Source organism: Nannospalax galili, unplaced genomic scaffold, assembly GCF_000622305.1.
Source record: "Nannospalax galili isolate Female #2095 unplaced genomic scaffold, S.galili_v1.0 scaffold810, whole genome shotgun sequence".
In the NCBI taxonomy this organism is placed as follows: domain Eukaryota; kingdom Metazoa; phylum Chordata; class Mammalia; order Rodentia; family Spalacidae; genus Nannospalax; species Nannospalax galili.
The window spans coordinates 2298369-2321428 of record NW_008329132.1 but is presented as its reverse complement, the minus strand read 5'-3'; the positions used below and the strand labels follow the sequence as shown (position 1 = coordinate 2321428).

General features: G+C 47.3%; 1 protein-coding gene across 1 annotated transcript in view; it reads left to right on the top strand.

The window, feature by feature from the left end:
* Positions 1-23060, top strand: part of Ptpre (protein tyrosine phosphatase receptor type E) — a 152735-nt gene that overhangs the window by 46702 nt on the left and 82973 nt on the right. The gene's annotated exons all lie outside the window — the stretch shown is intronic.

The window sequence follows — 23060 nt, the reverse complement described above, 5'->3', positions numbered from 1 at the left end:
GACTTTTTTTCTGTCTCTGGATAGCAAGATGAGTCATCAAGGAGTAGGAGGTCTCCTGGGGGCTGCCAGGATAGCCTTGAACTTGATAATGGCTGATGGTGCCAAGGACAAGATTGGGGACTTGCCACACGGGGCATCTGTTAATTGCTGAATGGTCAGGCAGGGGCATCTGAAGTGGCCATTAGGGATGACGTGGCCCTTCTTGCCTGCTGTTCATGGGGTTTGCACTGCAGGTGCACAGCCCGTACCTGAACATCACAGGCATCAGGTGCCAGGCAGGGCTGATGGAGGAGTAGCTGCTTGGAATGGCTGTCCTTTGCAGTGGTGTGTGTAACTGTCACCCTCTCCAGTGTCACCTTGGTCCCTTCCTAGCTGTCACTGTGCTTGATAGTCATATAGAGCTTGGGTAGTTCTAGCCTGAATATTCAAAATTCCAGTGCTTCCCAGTCCAAGACCTTCTGAATGCAGACAAATTGCTCCAGGTAGGAAATGCACACTTCCTGTGATGGACCTACCCAGGAAAAGTGCAGGTGCACAAAAGTGCCTGCAGGGCTGGGAGGTACCTCAATGTAGTGTGGGACATGCCAGCACAAGGACTGAGTTGATCCCCAGAACCCACGTGAAAAGCTGGGTGTGGTGGTGCACGCTTGTATCCCAGTGCCGGGAGGATTCCTAGAGCTGGCTGTCCAGACAGCCTAGTCTACTTGCAGAACTTGAGGCCATTGAACTTCCAAAAACAAAGTGGATTGTTCCCAAAGACTAGCACCTGAGATTAAGCTCTGTGCTCACACACGCAGGCACATGTACCTGCACACACGCTTGTACCCCCCTCCACATACGCAATGTTGTATGAAAGCACCTAAACACCTGTGTGTATTACATGTATATAAGTCATAAATGAATTTAGGCTTGGGTTTTACCCTCAAAACAACTCATTATCTGCTCCCACATATTTCAGAAACCCTGGGCAGGGGTGGTGGTGGTGAAGGTTGAACCACATCTGGGCCCAAGCTTTGAAGAACTTGATTTGTACCTTAATGCGTCTGTGTGTCCAAGTCTCGCTCGTACTCTGGCAGGGCATGCCTGTGGTGGATGCTGGGCCGACACAGATGGGTGGTGGGTAGGTGAGTGAGAGCGGGATCTGGATTGTGTCTGCAGAATTCCTGGCATAATACAGCTCTCAGGGATGCTGGTGGGGGAGACTCTGTGTCACTGGGCTGCTTTAATGTTATTGAATAATGGACGAGTACAGGTAACAACAGGAAGGCAGGAAACATCTGGTTCTTCCTTTTGATTGATGCCCAGGGATGAAGAGGAGAGTAGCTCCCTTAGTTCTGGGTAGCCACTCTGGGGATGAGGAAGAAAGAGCAAAGTCTAGCAACTAGCCATTCAGCCCATCCCCTGATGGAGGAGACCCAGCCCTGGTGCCGCTCTGTCCCTGTAAGTAGCCTGCATAGATGGAATGACCAGGTGGTAGTGGGCCTGGCCACCCAGCTCCTTCTTACAGCTACCATGTCATTGTGTTAGACGAGAAAGGTTGCCCAAGCCCAAAGGGCTTGGCATGTGTCCCTAGGGGCTCTGCTGCTGGATGATGACACCTGGCAGCAACCTCCAGGAGGAGGAGGCCACCCCTCATGTGGATGTAGTGGGGCAGATGGAGGAGTGTGCCCTAGTGGGCAGGGGCCTGCAGGGCTGGGCTGGAGACAGAGGGGCAGATGGAAGAGTGTGCCCTAGTGGTCAGGGGTCTGCAGAACTGGGCTGGGGATACGAAGAATTATCTGGTACCAAACGTGTACAGTATCAACCTGAGGAAGCCCTGGGGTTAGATAAGGCCCAGGTGTGTAGGAAAGACCTGGCTGTCAGGAGGATCCAGATACTAGGGGACAGTGGGGTAGGTCCAGAGCTTTGGATACAGCAAGCTGGGGTGCCCTCAGACTCCTGTGTGAAAGAGGATCCTCACTGGAGCCCTGGGTTATGAAACACTGGGGAGACCGTTGAGGAAATGCAAATCTGAGAACCAGCAGTGGAGGAAGCCACTGAGATGGCAGCTGGGGCCAGAGACATGGGAACATGAAGATAACCTCCATCCCCTGGGTCCTTCGGGGCCAGAGACATGGGCACATGCCAGAAGACATGGGAATACACAGATAACCTCCATCCTCGGGGTCCTTTCTCTCTGGGCAGGAAGAGAGGAGAAGCTGGAGGAGCCGACATGCCCACTGTGGTGATGTGGTCCACTTACCACACAATATCTTGAGATCCTCTTTCTCTCCATCAGCTCTCCACTTAGGGAACTACCCACAGGAAGCCTTCCCTGCCTGCTGGCCCAGGCCAAGGCACATCTTACAAAATAAGATGTCTAAGCAAATGTCATTTCTTATTGTGAGCACACGATTAACCAGCTACAGGGTTTGTCCACCCTAGAGTCTTCAAAGCCCAGCACTAAATAGGTACTCAGAAATGCTCTTAAAATGAGTGCACTTTGGGGCTGGAGAGATGGCTCAGCAATTAAGAGCAATGGCTGCTCTTCCAGAGGACCCGGGTTCAATGCTCAGCTCCCACATGGCAGCTCACAACCATCCATAACTCCAGTTCTAGGGGAATCTAATGCCTTCTTCTGACCTCCGTGGACAGTGTGCAACACGATGCACTTACACGCATGCAGGCAATACACTCATACACATAAAATATAGATAATAAACTATTTTAAATGAGTGCTTTGTCTTTGATAAGCGTCACTTGCATTGGGTAAGGCATATGTGGAGCAAGCATGATGACCAGAGTTTGGATCTTAGCACCTATGTAAATGCCAGGCACACGTGACAGCCTGCCTGTAATCTTAACACATGAGAGGTGGAGACAGGGCATCCCTACAGCAGGCAGACTAGTTAGACAGCCAAACAGGCACGTTCTGGGTTCAGATAGAGACTCTGCCTCAATATAGACAGTGGAGAGCAATTAAGCCACCTGTATAGGCCCCTAGCCTCCTCACACATGCACAGACATGCACACATATCCACACACTCATGTGAACATCCACACATACTACACACAAATACACATAAACTTTATTTAAATTTCTATTTATTTTTATTTTACGTGTGTGCGTGTACTGCCTGCGTGTATCTAAGTGCCCCCATGTCATGCAGTTTCCACAGAGGACAGAAGCATGTGTCGGATCCCCTGGAACAGGGACAGTTGTTAGCCACCGTATGGTGGCAGGGATTTGAACCTAGATCTTCTGCAAGGACAGCCCATGCTCTTAACTGCTAAGCCATCTCTCCAGTCTGCAAATAAACCTTTAAAAATAAACAATGAAAATTTTTCTGCAGCCTGCTTAGCAGAACGGAGCCAGAAGGTCCACAGTGACAGGGGAGGTGTCTTCAACCCTGGGGCGGACTCACTGAGGGTGAGTCTGACCTCACCTGTGGTGGCATTGTGTGTGAGAGTGTGTATGGGGAGAGAAAGTGTGTGAGTGTATATGTGTATGTGTAGGGGTGTGTATGTGTGAGGCATGAGTGTGAACATATAGGTATGTGCGTGCGTGCGTGTGTGTGTGTGTGTGTGGAGAGAGACTGTAGATGTGAGTTCAGATGCATGAACAAGTGTTTGACTGTGTGCAGGAGTGTGTAAGTGTGAATGCATGTGCAAATGTAGACAGTGTGATTGAGTGTGAATATGTGTGTGTGCAGGGTGTGTGCGCAGGAAGCACTAGGGAAGTCACTAGTAGAGAGCCACAGCATCTTCACCATCTTGGTACCGGCACAGTTCACTCCTGGTTCCTGGAAAGTCAAGTTCCTAAGTAGTTCTTACCCAGAAGAATAGGTATCTCGGTCAGGATAGACGGAGGCACCCAGAGCTGCCTGGGCCTGAACCCTGGCTTTGTCCTTCCTTGAGGTGGGAAATCAAGTGCCATCCCTTGAAGGTCTCCCTCCTCTTTTGAAAAAATATTTGTTATTTTTATTTTATGTGTATGAGTATATTGCCTGCATGTAGGTAAGTGCTCCTGTGTTGTGTAATGCCTGTGGGTATCAGAAGAGGGTGTTAGATCCCCTGGAACTGGTGTTATGGACAGTTATTAGCCACTGTGTGGGTGCTGGGAACCGAACCTGAGTCCTCAGCAAGAGCAGCCAGTGCTCCTAACCACTGACCATCTCTCCAGCCCCCAGTCTCCCTCCTTTTAAAAAGGCTCAGGTCACTTTCTTAAACCCCAAGTCAGAGTCATTGAAATTCTTCCTTCTGGTACCTTCCAGCCTTTTTACTGTGCAGCCCACTCTCTGAAAAGCTGATCATGTTTGCAGTTGGACCTAGGGAATTACAGTCCATGACTCACCCCAGACAGCAGGGAATCCTTTCCCTTTGTTAATTCAAACTTCCAGAAATCCATTTCTAGAGATGATGTCTCTAGCCATCTAAGAATTAATGAAAGTATTCACTTCATGTCTTTTCTGCTCTTGCCTAACTGGACAGTTTGAAATCTTAAAGGAAAGAGTTTCCTGTTTATTAATAAACCACACCCCTGGGGAACCCACTTCCAGTCAAAGGCTCTTGTGTCTGATAGCAGTTGTTAGTTATTTTTGTGTCACTGTAAGTAAAGCACTTGAGTGAATACTTTCAGAAGAGGGAAGATTTACTTTGGTGCACAGTTTCGGAGGGCTTAATCCAGACTCACTTGTCTCTGTGATTCTGGATCTGTGTGGTAAGGCAGAACGCAGGTGACAGGAGCATGTGGCTGGGTCTCCTGACCTCCTGGAGGATAGGATGCAGAGCAGAATACTGGGGTGTAGCATTTAAGACACACCCTGGTAACCCACCTCCTCCACCTAGGCCTTCTGTGGTTTCTGCCACCAGCTGGTGACCAAGCTTCTATGTCTGTGGTGGGTTGAATGAGAAATGCCCCCATAGGGTCAAGTACTTGACCTCTTGTTATATAGTCTCCAGTTGGCGGCACTGTCTGGGGAGGTCGTGGACTCTTTAGGAGGTACAACCCTGCTGGAGGAAGTACATAACTTCCAGCTTGCCGTCTCTGCTTCCTGCTGGTGCTTGAAGATGTGAGCGCTCAGCTTTCTGCCGTGGCCACCTCCTGCCATGCCACCCGCCATGATGGACTTTTATCCTCTGGACTTGTATGCCCAATAAACTTTTCCTTCTATAAGTTGCCTTGTCATGATGTTTCATGACGGCTTCAGAAAAGTAACTAGTACGATATCCAACCCACCACGGCAGCAAATCCTTGTCACTGAGAGGAGGCTGATGGCATTTGAGAGTGTTGCTTCGGGGATACAGACTGTGTCAGTTCATTCTCTGCAAGTACTTGTGCTCAGTTGGGTACTTGGCCTGTCTGGGCCTCGAGGACATTGACTTTCTGCTGGAAGGTCACAGTTCTGCTGTCTCTGTGAGTGACAGGGACCAGCCTTTTGGCCTTTCTTCCATCCTCTGGTTAAAATACCACAGAAGGATCTGTGCCGAAGTATCTCCCTTCGTGTTTCTTAGAACCCTTTGGAGAGTGTGCCCTTGACCTCTGAAGGTCAGCCCAAGGTAGGTTGCCTTAATGAGTGTCCTGGCTGCAGTAAGTGGGTTTCACTTCTTTAAAAGCTTCTTTAATTTGAACTTCCTTGGTGATATTTCGGTGATTATGAAATGGCAGGAAGTAGACTCCGGCTCTGTTAGTTTTATCATTGTAAATGTCAGTAGAATGGCACAGATCTCTAAAAGACAAAAGAGCTTCAATTAGTGACTCCCATGGTAACCAACAGAGCTCGATCTTTTCCTTTCCTTTCTGCGGCTATTTTCAGTTCTTAAATTGATTGGCATCCCTGTGGAAATGGAGGGCGAGAAAAGAGCACAGACTGCGTATGTCCACCTCGCCGGGGTGGAAGGGCTTTTCTGTTACTAATCTTCCTCCTGTGATTCTGTCCCTGGTGTTTACAGAAGGTCACAGCCAGCTCCTGATCAGAAGTGTTTAGAAAGAAATAATGGCTTAGAAAGAAATAATGGTTTCCCTTTGTATTCCTTGTGCGGTTTATACTAAAACATAAACACGTAATTTCATTTTTAATTCCCCTTACAGTTGATTCTGAGGCATGAATATGCATTTTAGTGGTCAGACACTGGAAGGCAGCACTGGCTTCCATGGGGACCGTTGGGGCATAGTGAGGGTCTGACACTGTGTCCTCCTGTCTGCCTAGCTCCTAGTATGAAATGTCAGACCTTTGCAGGATCGGGGTCCTCCCAGCCTCACCTTGTCCTGCGACAGGCCGCTGGACATCAAAGATACTTCTGCCTCAGCCAGTCCTAGACCCCGAGACCTGCGTCTCCTTACTTGTCCCCTGGGCATTTTTCCCCCTGGCCTTAGTACCGGATCCTCCAGGCCATCCTGGTTGTGTCTATGAAGTAACCAGTGCCCGCTGATCATCAGACGGCCCCAGTGGAGGACAGGCTCATGGCTCTAGGATTGCTGATGTTCACAGCATCCTGGAGGGGGAAACTCACTTCACTCCAAAGACTTCAGGTGATGCATTTGGGTTGACAGTTTTCTGCCTGCAGGACCTACTGACTAGGCATCAGCACCTACCCCCATCCCTCTGTGTCTGGACATGGTCCTGTGAGAGACTACAAACAGTTGTCCATCATGTGTCTCTTCAAGTGAGTCAAGTTGCTGAGGGAGTTGCCAGAGTTGGATCCCGTGTGAACAGATAGCACAACCAAAGCTTTCAAGGTGTGGTCCCAGGTGGTGTGGACTGTGTCTGCAACTGTAAGACACCAAGGAATTACCGTGAAGGTGGCTCCAGGGGGCAGGGCAGAGCAGAGCCAGTCAAGAACCCACACAATGGCAGGGGTGGTCCCATGATGGGGGATTTTTAGTGCTAAACCTTAGAAATTTTTGGACAAAGTGGGAAGAGCCACCCACCAGCCCAAAGTCAAAGTAGAGTCGCATTCAATGTGAAAAGGAAAATCACGGGACTCAGAGAGGCAGAGTAAGCTTTCTAGGCTCATTCTGCTGGTTAGAGGTAGAATGGAAGCCAGGCCAGTATGGAGCACACCTAAATGCATGTTCTTTGTCCGCAGTGCACAACATACAGGTGGGAAGGAGGGAAGAGGGTCTCCAACAGGCAGCTCGAGTCTCCCTGTGATGTGAGAACTTGGGATTCTGATTCCTCTCAAAAAGGAAGGGAGGGAGGGAAAGAGGAAAAAAGACTCATTTAAACCTATCTCCAGACAGTTCATGCCTACATGTTTTTTGTTTGTTTGTTTGTTTTTTTTTTTTAAAAAAAAGCTTAAAAACCTTGCTCCATGAGAAATCTGGCTTTGGATGGAAATTAGCACGCACTCCAGGGGTGAGGCTGCAGCCCTGCATTCTCTCCATCCCATTAAGTCTCTTGACGTTAATGGTCATCTGTCACCCAGTGGGGACACTGGCAAGAGCAACTGCCATTCGCTCAGTTGGCCTTATTTTGAAACCGAATTTTAAGACAAATTAAACAAATTCATTAATGCGGTTACTTATACATGCAAATTAAAAAGCAGACCCCATCCAAAATTCAAAATAGCACTCAAATTAGTTTTTGTAAACTTTATCAAAGTACAACATGTTTACAGAAAAGTATGGGTGAATCACAAATACATGGAACCTTGAAACCGCACAGGGAACAGCTGTGGATCCAACACCCAGATCAAGGAAGGCAGATTGCCCAGCCCCTAGCCAAGCCCCCTGTTGTTGCCATACCTTTCCCTTGTCGGACAGGATGGACTGGGCAACACCTCACTTCCAACACCGTAGGTTAGTTTTGCTTTTGAAATCATATGTGACATAGTTCTTGCATTTGCTGAGCACCTACTATGTGCAAAGCATTGCGTCGTTTTCTTAAAAGATTTCTAAAATATTTATTTATTTATTGTGTTATGTGTGTTATGTGTGTGTCTGTGGGTGCACACATGCCACAGCAGGCATGTGAAGGTCAGAAGACAACTTTCTGGAGTTGATTCCCTCCATCTCCATATGGGTCCTGGGAATGAACTCAGGCTGCCAGGCTTGGTAGCTAGCCCCTTGAATGGCTTTTCAGTGAATCAAAATGGCTTGTCTTGGCCAGGTGAGTGTGTGTGTGTGTGTGTGTGTGTGTGTGTGTGTGTGTGTGTGTGTGTGATGAAAGAGTTGTATCAACAGTGGGTCCTCAAAGGGTATAATTGACTTGAGAACCAGTTCACTCACAGCGTGTGTTCAAGAAGGCATCACACCTGACGAAGCCAGTCACTGGAAATTTGGTGCGCCCGTTAATTCAAGAGAGTAATCAGGTTTCTAAGTTGTCCGAAAGCTGAGTCTTCATGTCATTTGTGCTCTGAGCTTGAGTAAACTAGTTAGAGCAACAAGAAATAGTAGACACCCTGGGCTGTGGAGGAGAGCAGGAGGCAGTTTCAAGTCATCTTCTGGCATTCAGTTGGTCAAGTCCTTGCCTTGTACACATAATGAGACGGATTCAATCCCCAGAACCCATCTAAGAAGATGGGTGTGCCATCCCATTACTAGGGAGATGGAGACAGATGAGTCCCTGGGGCTCACTACCAGCCAATGTAATCCACTTGGTGAGTTCCGGACCAGTGAGAGACCCCCATCTCAGAGAAGAGTGAGGTGAACAGTGCCTGAGGAACAGCACTTGAGGTTGACCTCTGGCCTCTACACATGAGCCTGTACACACACACTCACACACACACACACACACACACACACACACACACACACAGTCCTCTTCTATGGTGGCCATCATAGGAGAGTTGATCTCCAGGGCAGACATAACCATCCAAGCCAGTAGCTGCCTTCCAGCCCTGTGTCTGCACAGCTACCACACTTTCCTCCTCTCTTCCTGTCAGCCCAGCCTCAGGGGCCTGGAGCCACCGGCCAGAGCCTAGGACAGCATTTCCTCAGCTTCCACCCTGACACCTGCTGCTGGGCAGTTTGTGTACTTTCCCCAGGCACTTTACAGAATGCAGCTGTATCAGAGTGTTCACGGTCCAGGTGGGCTACAGGTTAGAGACTGGCTCCACCACACGCAACCAGGTGACCGAGCTCCCGGCCTTCCCACCGTGATGTTCTAATCCATGAAGCTGCCATAAAATAATGGAGAGCACTAAATTGAGTAACTTATGGAGGCCCCAGGCAGGAGTAGACATTCAATGAATGTTGCTCCCTTTCCCTGCAGATAAGAAAAGATGTTCATTGTGCCTAAATTCGGTCAGAGCTTCCTGACTGACAAAGCGAAAGTGAAACACAAAGCCTTGCATTGTTCTGGCCCGATTAAAGGAACATTCCTAGTTTTTCAGGAAATATAAACATTTTCCTGGTACTGTATTCCAAGACAACTTTTATTTTGCAAGACTGAATTTTGTAAGTTGTTAGAGTTCGAACCATGATTCTCCCCGCCCCCCAAAATATATATATGGATATCGTCTTTTACAACTCTATAGCATGAGTGCATGTGTCCTTTAATGAGAACTACTAATCTGATATTTGATGCAATAATCTCAATTAGGAAAGCTAATAGAGTTAGGATTGAGCTGGGCCAGTCCATCCTTTTACCTCTTTAGGAGATCTTACAATAATAACATGGAAAGCAGGGTGAGAGGGAGGACTGTGTCCACCCTGCTTGATGACACATTTGGTACCAGGCTCAGTGAGTACAGGGGACATGAAATATTCTGGGGCCTTCAAAGGTCTAGGTGAGGGTGCATATCTGTGTGGTCTGCTTGTTTTCATCAGAATCTGTAAAGGAGACAGTCATGTTGGAGTATTTTCTGCTATGAAATCACAGCGGCTATGAGCGCTGCTGTGTTGCAAACTGATGGAGCTGTTGCCACAGGCTTCATGAAGGAGCTTGGAGTTCAAGAGCATCACGGCTCTGCTCCAAGGGCTGATGGCCAGGAGAGGCAGAGCCAGGAGCCTTCCAGGGATGCTGGCATTGGGAGGCAAGGATCTCTCCTACTCTTTCTTTGCCTAGAAATCCCCAAATTTGGCTTCATTTGCAACTTCAAACCAAATGTGTGAGAGATTGATGTTAGTTGAATTCTTAGTTTTTTTTTCCAGAGGATCATAACACACACACACACACACACACACACACACACGCACGCACGCACGCACGCACGCACGCACACACGCACATACTTATACACACATGCATACACATAGAGTAGCATAATAGCATGTAACCATGATATTTTCCTCTGACACACAGGCTCCAACAGGGAGAGGCAAAGGTAAGGGACCCACAGAGGGTCACGGCACCGTGCTGGGATCCCTGGAAAGCTCATCTTCCAAGGGCTTTCTGGAACTGAACTGCTGAGTGTCTCCAGGAGTACCCTCAGTCCCAGAAATAGCCAATGGAAGGGCAGGGATTCTCATAGTAAATACCTCTGCAGGGGACAGGTTGGTTTTTACAGAATCAGTCAAAGCAGAGCTTCAAGCCAAGTCCCCATCCCACTCCTAAACCACCAGGACTGGATACCTGTCCTTTGACAAGTCTAGCACGTCTCGCCTATCTTGTCACCTGTCTGGGGGACTAGCTTCCCCTTAGCACCGTCAACAATGCACATTTTTGCACAACCTGAAGCCTCTGGTGAAAGGCCACCAGCAGAGCAGACGTCTGGTAAGTAGCCTCTGGTCAGCCAGTGACATATCGTATCCTAGGCTGAATGATGCCTGAGAACTGGCTTACAAAACTACACATTCTTCCAAAGTCAGACTTACAGTTTGGATTGTTCTTTGGTTCCTCCTACTTTGGGCTAAGTTTTCTAGAGACATGAAAGCCCTCGTTGTGAGTACATCTGCAAAAATCTAACCTGGTATTTTCCCTTTGTTATTAGGAGTTTTAGGTGAATAATAATCTATTCTTTATTGGAGTCATTCATTTGAGAAGGGTCATTTCTTTTTTTATTTCTCTTGGTGCATATTCATGTGTGCAGGTACATGTGCACATGTGTGTGTGTGTGTGTGTGTGTGTGTGTGTGTGTGTGTGTGTGTGTGTAAGGTAGAGTTGAGGTAGAGTGTCCTCCTCAAATGCTCTCTATTTTTTGAGACAGCTCACTGAACCTGGAGCTCACCGAATTGGTTATACTGGCTGGTTATGGAACTCCAGAGATCTGTCTCTTCCCAGTCCTGGTGTTACAGATGCACGTCACCATGCCTGGTTTAAACATGGGTTCATGCGATTTGATCACAGGTCCTCATGTTTACACTACAAGTACTTTACTACTGAGCTGTCTCCCCAGCCCAGGGTCATTTCTTTAAAATTATGAAGCTTTTGAATTAGTCATTTAAAAAAATGTCATCAGAATGAATTGTTATTAAGTTATCTGAGGCCATCATCCTGTCAAATATCTAAAAGACCCATGGCAGTATCACTGTCTGCACATAGCAGCAGAAGTCTCTGTCCTGGGTCACTCAGAGCTCCTGCTTGGAAGAAATACTGATCCAATATGTTAAACAGGGTCTTGATCTGAATGTGAACTTCATTGGTCATGTGTATGTGTCATACTGACTTATACTCACAGACTGGCATGTTTGAATGAGTGGTTCACTTCTAACATGCACACCCAACCCCATGGGCACAGGGATTCCAGCCCTAGAGGAAATGTCAGTGACCCTGTGAGGACCCAGTTCTTACAGGAAGACACTTGGGTTGCAACGATTTAATACACATTAGAGATGCCATCTCTAGAACAAGAGTTTCAATTTCCTTTCTATAAGGTATGGAGGGTCCCTCTCAGCTCCCTATTCCATAACAAGGGGCCATTTAAGTCATACATTTTAATCATAATGAGAGGGAGTCCGCTTGGTGGGGCACATGGTGCTGATATGAGGAGCAAGAACCTGGTTCACAGTACCCTGGCCACCATGTTGTTATGGTTTCAATACACATCAAATGTCAGTTCCTTGGTAGAATGAGTGTGTGGGTGAGGAAGGTCAGTTTGATTCCCATCCAGTCCTGTGTTGAATGCTGTACAACAGTCTGTCCCCCCTTTCCTTGGGGGGTACATTCTAAGACCCAGTGAATGCCTGAAACTTTGGGTAGTTCCCAAGTCCTACCAGTACTCTGGGGTTTGTTCCTATAAATTCATACCTGTGGTAAAGTTTCATTTATAAATTAGGTGTAGTAAGAGATTTAAAGTACATTTCTAGCAATATGTTATCATCAAATTACAGGAAGCACTGTGGGCTTTGGGTCATTAATCATTGGAATAAGGGGTCACTTGAGAACTAGGATAGTCAATCCACTAATGGGAATAATTACCAAGGGGCTAACGGGTGGGTATTCCATACTGTGTGGATACCCTGGGCAAAGGAGCAGGTCACATACCTGGCAGGATGGCAAGAGACTTCCTATTATCCAGAATGATGAGATCTAAATTATACGGATTACGTATTTCTGGAAATTTACACAGAATATTTTTGAACCATGGCTGACTAGGTGAAGCCTCGGGCAGAGCTGCTGATAAAGGGACACTGTGTTTCCAGCACGGCTCATGGAGTGACTCTCAGAAACATGAACTTTGGGGCTGGAGAGATGGCTCAGCAGTTAAGAACACCGGCTGTTCTTGCAGAGGAGCTGGGTTTGGTTCCCAGCACCCACATAGCAGCTAACAACCATCCTTAACTCCAGTTCCAGGGGATCCAACCCCCTCTTCTGACCTCAGAGGAATTTGTACAACACAGGTGTACTTACAGGCAATACACTCATGCACGCCAAATAAAATAAAAACAATTTTTAAGATTTTTTATTTTAAAGAGCATGAGATTTGCAGTAGGAAAAGCCTGGTTAGGACCATGACACTCCCAGCTTCCAATGGCCCAGGAGGCCAAGCAGATGGCTAGGTGCTCACTCAGACGAGGTGTAAGTTCCCGCTCGTGGCTGTGGGGTCTGACAGTGGTGTCCATCAGCGTCTTCTGACACCACCTGGCAGCCTCAGTTGAGGTATCGAACTTCATGCATTTTCCCAAGTTCCACTTTCAGAAGATTTACAACATTCTCAAGACCCAGCCCAGGAGCTAGTGATCCCTGCAGAGCCTTTTGGAATGTGCTCGTGAGTCTCAGATGAATTGGGGTTGCAGGTACTTCACTGTCCTCGGTGGGGGAGGGAGGACCTTCTTGAGTATAAGGTGGTGCTTGACCGCAGGACGTGGCGGGGAGGGGCATGTCGTGGCTAGCACCCTTCCTCTGGCCTCCTGGGTCCTGACCACTTCCGCTGGCTTTATCTCCACAGGAAAGAACACTCCCTCCACAGCTTGTCTGTCTGTCGGGAAGTGGTTCCTGGCTCTGGCCCCAGCCATCAGAGTCTTCCTAATGTTGAGGGCTCGCCACTAGTTGTGGACTTTAGAATCTAAATGGGCCGAATCTGGATTCTGGCTCATCCTCCTGCAGACCACGTGGCCTCATGCATGTCACCTGAGCCTCGCCAGGAGGATTAGGTGGTGCACATAAGCAGGCATGTCCCACATTGCAACAGGACATTGTCACCTATGAAGTTCATGTGTAAGAGCTGCACAATGAAGTTTAAGAAATGAAAAAAAAAATTCTCTTTTTTAAGGAAGCTTACGATCTTGTGTTGGGCCACATTCATAGCTGTCCTTGGCAGCATGCAGCCCATGGGCCACAGACCAGCCACACCTGATAGAGTGTCTGCATTGTCCAAGTAAATGTGATTAGGTAGCAAGGGGCAGGTGGCCTTGCCCAGGCTGTCCTCAGGTAAACCGGTGACTTTTCTCCTTACCTGGGCCTTACTTCAGTTTCTGTGCCCAACCGCACAGCATTGTCTTGGGTCATCAGGGCAAAGCTGTTTAGGACACTTCATTGACATCAGGTATAGAGACCACTGAGGTGCAAAAAAGTCAAGCCCTCTGCCCTGGGCCTCCAGCCTCCCTTCCCTGTGTCTGTGGGTCTGTGGGTCTGTGGGTCTAGTTCTCCATCCCTGTTGCCTCAGACTGTCACCACAGAAGAACCTCAGCCTTGTGGGAGGCAAGGGAAGGTCAGGTGTACCAGCAGCTGTGTGCCCACCTGCCTCAGTCTCACCTCTGATAGGTCGGCTTTGTGCTAAGGCTGGAAACTGCCCACCGTGCACCCCAACAGCTCATGCATGTGCATCTTAAGACGATTCCTTAGTTTAAGGAAGATGGTTTTCTTTGAAATTATGGCTGGGCCACCCTGTCCTGCTGCGGAAGAGGACAGCTGACCTTTCTAGGTGAACAAACCAGAATGCAGTTGAACATTGTCCCTTTGTTACAGCGTATCGTTCCGGCGTGGAGCACTGCATACTTTTGCTATAATACACTTTTTGTTGTCCAGTGAATGCCACAGTGTTTCTCTGTGGAGGAGGGACTCGCTGCCAGTCCAAGGAACTTTCTCAGTGCTGGGGGAAAGTAGGTGCTTGTGCTCAGAAAAGCAGATCAGGGCTGGAGATGGATTAGCTAAGAGCTTGGTGATTGTGATTTCTCCAGAAGCCCTCCATTGGGAACTCTGCTTCAAGACAGGCAGCTTCTCCTCTTTACGGTGAAAACACAGCAGACATTCATGACACCTCTGACCTCACAGCAGAGTCTCCCGAGTCTCTGGACTCTCCTGTGTGCATTTTACAAGGATTCTTCCTAAAGAACTAGCTCAATAGGTTTGGAGTGGTGGATCATTAAGCCAAAATATTTGAGGGTGCTTTGTCAGAATGACTACTTGATTGGCACCTCTTTCACTTAAGTGGTTTCTTAATTGTCAAAAGCTGCCACAGAAATATCTTACAAACTTCTTTGCTCTGGGTAATTTCAGGATGACTTCCCTTTGGCTTATGCTGTCAATGTATTGTCTTGGTCCATGTGTGCCATCCCCACATAACTATGATGGCCATGCCAATCACTCCCTGATGGCTCTGAGTCAGGCCCCTGCCTTGGTGTAAGACAGGCTAGGTGCCGGGCTTCTGATTTCATTGGCTCCCTGGGCTTGCCACTTTGCGGCGCTCAGCCCTGCACTTCGGTGATCTGTTGTCAGCTTCTCTTTTAGACTTCTTTTAGGACCTTCAGGGTCTGTGGGCATATTTTTGAAATCTCTAAATCCTTAGCAATTGGCCCATCTAGCACAGGACGGGCATCCCATGTGTGTTAAATGCTGGCTAAGCATTTTTAATCCATTCAGCCTTCAGGGCTGTTCTGAGCTGCTGGTATACACTCATAAACATTTAGATACTGGGGCTGGAGAGGTGGCTCAGCGGTTAAGAGCACTGACTGCTCTTGCAGAGGCCCCGGGTTCGATATTCAGCACCCTCATGGCATCTGTAACTCCAGTTCCAGGGGATCCAGTGCCTTCTTCTGACCTCCTGGGGGCATTGCACAACACGGGTGTACGTACTACCTGTAAGCAATACACTCACACAGATAAAATAAAAATAAAATATTTTAAAATTTTGGGATGTTCTATATGATACCCACACACAAAAAAATCAACAAATAAAAAAAATGAGTTATATTTGAGGAGGAAGCATAAAAATTTACGTCATGTTAATCAGTAGAGATGATAAACATTACCATTGAAATCTACCTGATGACTTTATATCCATACACAGGTGCCAAGGAGCCGAGTGCAATCGACCATGACCAGTAATAATCAGATACATACAGGTTAGAGACGCATGCGCCAACATCTAAGTGTTATTAGCAAAAACAATGAGTCTTTCTGTAAGAATCAGTACATTTTAAAATTTTAAAGGTTAAAAACTCATCCAATTTTATGTCTTACAGGGTTTATACTGAGTTCAATATTGTATAACTATTAATTCAACTGTGAACCTAAAATTTTTATAGCCACTTTGAAAGAGATGTATCTTTGCTCTGGAAAATGTTACTGAGTATGTTAAAGCTGTAATGAAATGCTGCTTCTAAAAAATAAATAATTTTAAAAACATTTTAAATCCTAAAGAAGTTTAGCAATAACAGTTTCTGTTCATAGACCCCTCAAAGCAGCCAAGGGTTCTGTGCGGCAAGCGGCTGCCCCCCACTTCTGTCACCTGTAAAGTATGTTTGTGGGTGCCCACCGCATAGGGCAGTGGCCATGGTGGCAATCTGACTTTCTCTTTATTTACTATCTTACACTGAGACGTGGCTAGGAAGGTCCACCCGGGCAAGGACGTCCCAGACCGAGGGAGAAGACAGCTGCAGAGAGAGGCATGTTGAGCCACAGGTGTGGGGAGACTCGGGAAGCCTGGAGGGCCCAGGGAAGGTCAAAGGCAGGCGAGGTGTGAGGGCAATCTGGCAGGTTGGGTGATGGGGGTGTGGCGTAAGGAAATCCTGACTTGGAGGACAGTACGACAGCTTTCCTCTAGAGGGCATCACTGTGGCCCCTTCCTTCCCTGGGAGGGTCCACATTCTGATAAAGTCCCACACATTCTACCCTTCTTAAGCTGCGCCATCCTTCAGTTGGTGGGGGAGGCATTCTGTTTTACGCAGGGTGGTCGCCGGGGCCTGTTCGTGCTCTGCTGTAGATACGTTCCACCCAGTCTGTCCCCAGTGTCAACCTTGAGGATAGCATGATTTTAGAGAAATTTCTGGAAGGTGAGACCGGACCTCAGGCTTATTAAGACAGCAGGGGCCATGGATGCCTCTCCTGGACCGAGCACTGTTCTAGACAGTTTTGCTAGGAAAGCTCGTATCTGTAAATACTTCATAAAGCGCCTCTCCACACATGTTTACAAAGCAATAAACTGAAAGATCCACTGTGGTCAGCTGTTCAGTAAGTGTTGGATTTTTCACTGGGTCATTTTATCTAGGTAACATACCTGAACACACAAGGAGGAAGTTGCGGAGAAAAAGTAACATGGTCAAATTGTGCACTTTGCTTTTCTTTTTCATGTAAACGGGTAAAGATGCTGGTGTAGTCAGTCAGAAAGCCCAGCCCCACCTGAGCACCTGGCTGCTGTAAGCTGCCAGTGAGGCGGCCCCTCTCCCTTTATAGAGCAGGGTGGGGTGGCCTGCTCAGGGCTGGGGCTCTATTTAATAAACTTGGTCAGGTGTTGTCACTTAAACCTAGGAATGGAGGAGGGGCAGGTTGATAAATAACTCCATTGTGGAAGTGAGTGGTAAATAACCAGTGGGGCTACATGACAGAAGACACATCACCTGCCCGTCAGCCCAAAGGCCCACAGGAGTGCTCCATGAGCAATGTCTGCTTCTGTAGAGAAGAGCCAGCCGTCGTTCATCGTATTATATGTATTTGAAAATTCTTAAGTGTTCTTTAGTTCTTTGGGTCCCTCAGCAGTGGGCTGGGCAGAGTTGAGGAGACCTGTGCCTTCTAAGGAAAAAACAGTACGTTTCAGGCATCCTGTCTCCCATTTCCTAAATCACACCTGTGTCAGCATGTTGGGAATCTCCCTGCAGGACCCAGAGCCCAACTCTGCATCATTAGAAGGAAAAACCATCGACTATGTGAGGTGACACGCAGACACCTGTGCGGCCTGAGTGCTTGATGGATGGGTTGGTGGGGAGGGATCCTCAGAGCTGGGCTGTGGATAGCCCCGAGCCCTAGCTGTGTGCTATGAATAGAGGGCCTTGTTGCAGACCCCCTGGTAGGCAGCCTCATTCCAGGCGGGCTCAGGCTTGTGCACAAACATCACAAGCCAGGCAGAAGGCCCTTCTATGTCATGAGGACTTAGCGCCGCCAATCCTGTCCCACAAGAGCTTAAGGAGGGGGAGACGCCTGTGGGCAGGCTCCTGAACCACCATGCCGCCCGGAGGTAGGACTCTTTGTCACAAGTGACTGTCTTTAGGCCTCACTTTCCCATCTTCAGAGATGGTCTAGTAACACACTCTTCTTAGGAGTACTTGGAGTCTTTTAATGGCCCTTGTCAGCAGGGCGTCGGGCACCAAGCAGAGCCTCTGTCCTTACAGTGAGCTTCCCAAAGGAGCTTGACAGGGTTGTACACACCTTCCTGCTTTTAAACACAGGAGCCCTGCAAAGAAGTGGCTCCTGGAGAAAATGATTCAACAACAACAAAACAGCAGGAGAACAGATTCAAACTACTCTGTTCCTAAATTCCAGGGCCATGGCAATGCCGTGGATAGATGTAGCAATGCGGCAAACTCCAGACCTGTGCTTGCAAACAAGAGGTTCCCCTAGATGTTAATGGTCATAGTTCCCTGTACAAAGTGGGCAGCCCACAGTGAGTAGCTAGACAAGTGTCCTGGGTACTGGGGTGTGGAGCAGGCAGGTAACTGTCCAGGAATAATTGCTTATAAGTTGCCAAATACTTAGGAAAGGTGTTTGTCTATCTTAGGCTGAGAAAACAGATGGCTGAGGAAGTGGGTAATTTTTTCCACCTTGGTGACATTGTTTTGAAGATTCTCCATCCTTTACAGGGCAGCTTGTGCCTGTGTGGCAGGCAAAGTGTCATCTTACCACACTCCTCCGTGGGGAGAGGCGTTCCCCCCGCCCCCTTCAGTCTTTCTTCACAGTGCCCAGAAAATAGAGAAATTAGCAGCTTTGCTGGTGTCGGGAAGGTAAACAGAGAAACTGTGAGACTCACTGTGTGAGAATGTACAGCCTGGATGGTTAAGAAAAATGACACAGTCTCCTCATCACTGCGCACTGGCAGCAGGGCCAGGCTGTCTGATGGAATGCAGGCAAGCCAGGGGCACAACCAGGGCATGAGCATCCCTGGGGTCTGTGGCTCCTGTGATAGGCCTCCGGTTATTACTCTATTTCCTTATTTCCAGCACCGCCCTGCGGCTTAGCCAGTCCAGGTACGTTCATGGTCAGAGTGACTGGGCTTGAGCGTTACCATGGCTGAGAGTGGATGGCAAGTCCCCCCCCCACACCCCCGTCAGTACTTTGACTCGTTTACCAGTGCCTTCTGAGAAAACTGGAATACAGTCAGAATGGAGGAGCTTGACCCTGGTCTCGTTCACAGTAAGATTTCTTCAAGGCCAAGGCCTCTGGTGTTTCACCGCATGAAACAGACTTTCGTGAGCCCCTCCTTCATTTCCCACTGTCATAGAATGTTCACATTTAAGATACATTATACATATAGAAAATGTATGCTGAATTTTTTAATGCAAGTGTATTTCCATAGTGTTTATTTTTTCTTCTTTTTTGATTTATTCATTTTTATTTAATGTATATGAGTGTTATGCCTGCATGTGTGTAAGTGCACCCATGTCATGCAGTGCCCATGGAGGTCAGAAGAGGGTGTCGAATCCTCTGGAACTGGAGTTACAGATGGTTGTTGGCTGCCATGTGGGTGCTGGAATTCAAACCCAGGTCTTCTGCAAGAGCAGCCAGTGCTCTTAACCACTGAGCCATCTCTCCAGCCCCTTGTTTCCATACTGTTTAAAATGTTGCTGCCCATTCAAAAGGAGAGTATGCATATACACCAGCCTCAGGCAGCAGGAAGGCTACCCCCTGGAATGCTCACCATGCATGGACCATGGGTATATAGAAAGACATATTGTTTTTGTTTAAATTCAAAAGGATTGGCCAGCTCTGTCCACCTCAACACCAACTGTAGCCTTTCCCTCAGCTGGAAAAGTCAAATGAACTAATTTTTTTTATTCATTTTATTTTTATGTGTATGAGTGTTTTGCTGGCCAGCTCTGTCCACCTCAACACCAACTGTAGCCTTTCCCTCAGCTGGAAAGGTCAAATGAACTAATTTTTTTTATTTATTCATTTTATTTTTATGTGTATGAGTGTTTTGCCTGCATGCATGTAAGGGCACCTGTGTGTGCAATGTCCATAGAGGCCATGAAAGGGCACCCGATCCCCTGGAACTGGAGTTGTTAACCTCCTTGTCCATGCTGGGAACTGAACCCTGGTCCTCTTCTGCAAGAACAGCCAGTGCTCTAACCACTCAGCAACCTCTCCAGCTTCCGGATGGACTGATTCTAACTCTGTGTGTTTATTTTTGTTGTATGGCTTGGATCCATAGTAATTCCACTTGCTCCATCTCTCCCTGTCTTGTGAACCAGCAGAGCCAAGCCCAGCAGCTGGCTACTTCCTCTAGGTGCTCTCCCTGGGCCTGACCTTGCAGCCTTCCTCAGGGTGGATTTCCCCTTTTCCAGTGTGGTCACTGACCTCTTTCCCAGGGTAGACTGCGCTTCCTCCCTCCCTGTGGCTGTACCCTCAGGCACTGCCAACCGCAGTTCCACCTCCGTAACCAGGCCAGACCAGGCCACTCCCAGAGTCGTCTCCCTCCCTGAAGGAAGGATGTGGCCAGTCTGGCTCTTTCCAGGTATTTCTACATCATAGGCCATAGCAAATCTCTCCCTAGAACTGGAAAGGACTTTAAGGAATGAATGGGCCAGTATTATTGTTACACTTAGCAGAATGCTTTTCCCAGAATGCCCTGTGGCAGACAGAGCCACAGACCCTAAGAACATAGAGAAGACAGGGGCTGTCCTAAAGGAAGTACAGCTTCACTGGGGGGATGGAAAGACCACCTCAAACCCTGAGCAAGCAAAGGTAGGGGCACAGCCAAGAGTGGGCTGGGGAGCATCACACAGCCCTGCCTTCTCTCTACAGGCTGCCGGGTGCTCATCTTTCAGGAGCATTTCCTTGCCTTTTAGGAGAGCTGTGAGGTTTAGAAGCAGCACAATTGCCCCCAGGCACTGAACAGGTACCCTAAGTCCAGCATCCTCTCTCCTTCCCCTTTTTGGAGGATGCTGGCTTTCAAGATAAGGGCAGGAAGCCTCTAGTTTGGGGAAGGATGTTGAGCAAACTCCCCTCTGACTTGACCCACTTCTTGGCTCTGCCGTATGAACCACCCTCCCCACCCTGTTTCCTAAATACACGTCTGTCTCAGCTTTACTCAGTGTAACAGTAGTTAACTGCAATGCCTCAGACTAAAGGAAATGTGTACTTGGTAAAGTTTACTTTAGAGATCATTTGGATGTTTAGTTTTGCTCTAATTCTGTACTTACAGAAACCAATATCCTGGTTTGATTTGATCATGTGTGAACCACAAGCCGAGAACATCCATCTGTGATACCTGTGGTTGGGTACAGTCATGCTTTCTTATAGAAAACATTATTTGAAGTTTGTTTTTAAGTTATTATTTGTGTTTTTAAGTTATTATTACAGGCTTATTCCTGTATTTACACAGCCGTTAATCAAGCGGCGTCCTGGTTTCATAGCACACAGCTCTCTCTGTGGTCCTTGTCGGGTTTGACAGAGCCTGCTGTCTCCAGCTGTAATCCTGTTCCAGAAGCTTCTGTGTGCCACGGGACTTTGCTTTACATTTAAACTAGTCAGGCATTGAAAGACAGTTTTGAGCATCTCTGTCAGTCATCCTGGCATGGGAGAGACAGTGCCCACCTTTGGCTTCTCTGAGTTCTTGGCCCTAATCAAACAGCAAAGTCACTCTTTCTAGCATCTTTTCTGGGTCTTTTGGGAAGTGAAAGGCGTTGAGCCTTATAGGAAGCTATTCTACAAAAAGACAATTCATCTATCCCCAGAGATGCACAGTGACAACCTTCTCAGTGAGCCTTGGTCCTGCTCTTGGACTTCATGTTATCTGGGGCCTGGTGGCCTTCTGGGAACCCTCTATGGCTTTGTATGTCACTCAACATGTTATCTTCTGGTTGTTTTAGACAGCCTCCCTAGTGAATGGTGAGACACTACATACCAGCAGTTGTCGCAAATAGACTGTGTGTGTTACTGGTTTTCTGCTCACAAATGATTACATGAAACTGAGATTATCAGTGTTCCTAAGTGTGGAATTGGAGAAAAGAACCAATACCCACATGTTCTTGCAAGAGCTCTTTGTTGGGCTGGAAAGGTGGCTCAGGGGTAAAACCACTTGCTGTTCTTCCAGAGGACCTGGGTTGGACTCCCAGCACCCACATGGCAGCTCTGGCTCTGTCATCCTCTTCTGGCCTTCAAGGACAGTACACACACACACCGACAAACACCTCGTTGTTAGTATATATAAATACTATTGGTTTTTTATGCTAAATTTGCATCCGAGCTGAGCACACGCATTAGTGCTAGTGGCTTTTTTGTGAATTCTTCAGGATTTTTCTACATGGACCATCATGCCATCTCAGAAACAAGATTTATTCTTTTCCCTTTTAGTTCTTGTGTTTTGCTTCTTTATTCTTGCCTTATTGCATTGGCTACGATTTCCAGTACCACCTTAAATATGATTTCCAGTACCACCTTAAATATGACTGTTCAAAGCTGATCTGTTTATTTTGTTCCATTAGGAATAGCATTAGGTACAGATGTGTCCACATAGATTTGTTTATTTAGTTACCACAATTAGTTCTTTGTTTCTTTGTATTCAAACCCACTTCATAAGTCAACTTTTAACATTTTAACCATGTAACAATTTATAGCAGCTTGTTATAATTTGTACTGAAGAGCCTTCATTATATATGGTTTATTATATTTTGTCTTGTCAGGACTCAGATAATAATGAGCCCCATAGAAAGCATCAAATCTTGAACTAGCTATTTTTAAATAATGGCAGCTGAGACTTGATCCCAACCCTTGTGAAAGTGTGAAATCGCAGCCAAGCCAGGTCTGCATCCTCAGGTGGATGAAAGCCTATCTTCCTACGTGGCTGTCTGCTTCACAACACACAAGCGTTACGTCCATCAGCTGAGGGCCAGGCAGACAAAATGTGAGCGTGAAATACTTGTCCACAGAAAGGAATGAGTCACTCTGCATTCTATGAAACGCACAGGCCTCAGCAATGTTCTCAGTGAAAAAAGCCAGCTGCAAAAGGTCGTATATTGGATTTCCACAAAATGTCCAGAAGAAGGGACTCCATAGAGACCGAGTAGATCTGTGGTTGTCAGAGGGACGGAGAGAGGATGGGTGGGAGCCGGTGAGCTCCTAAGTGTATGTTTTCTTTTCGGATGATCAAAATTTTCTAATATTAGATTTTAATGAGGGCAATGAAATTTGCCAATATATTAAAAACTACTAAATTGCACATGTTTAGCAGGTGAATCTTGCATATGTAAATTGTATATTAATAATGCTTTTGTATATTAGTTATTGAATTTTTGTGCATTTCATACAAAACATTTAATTATCTTT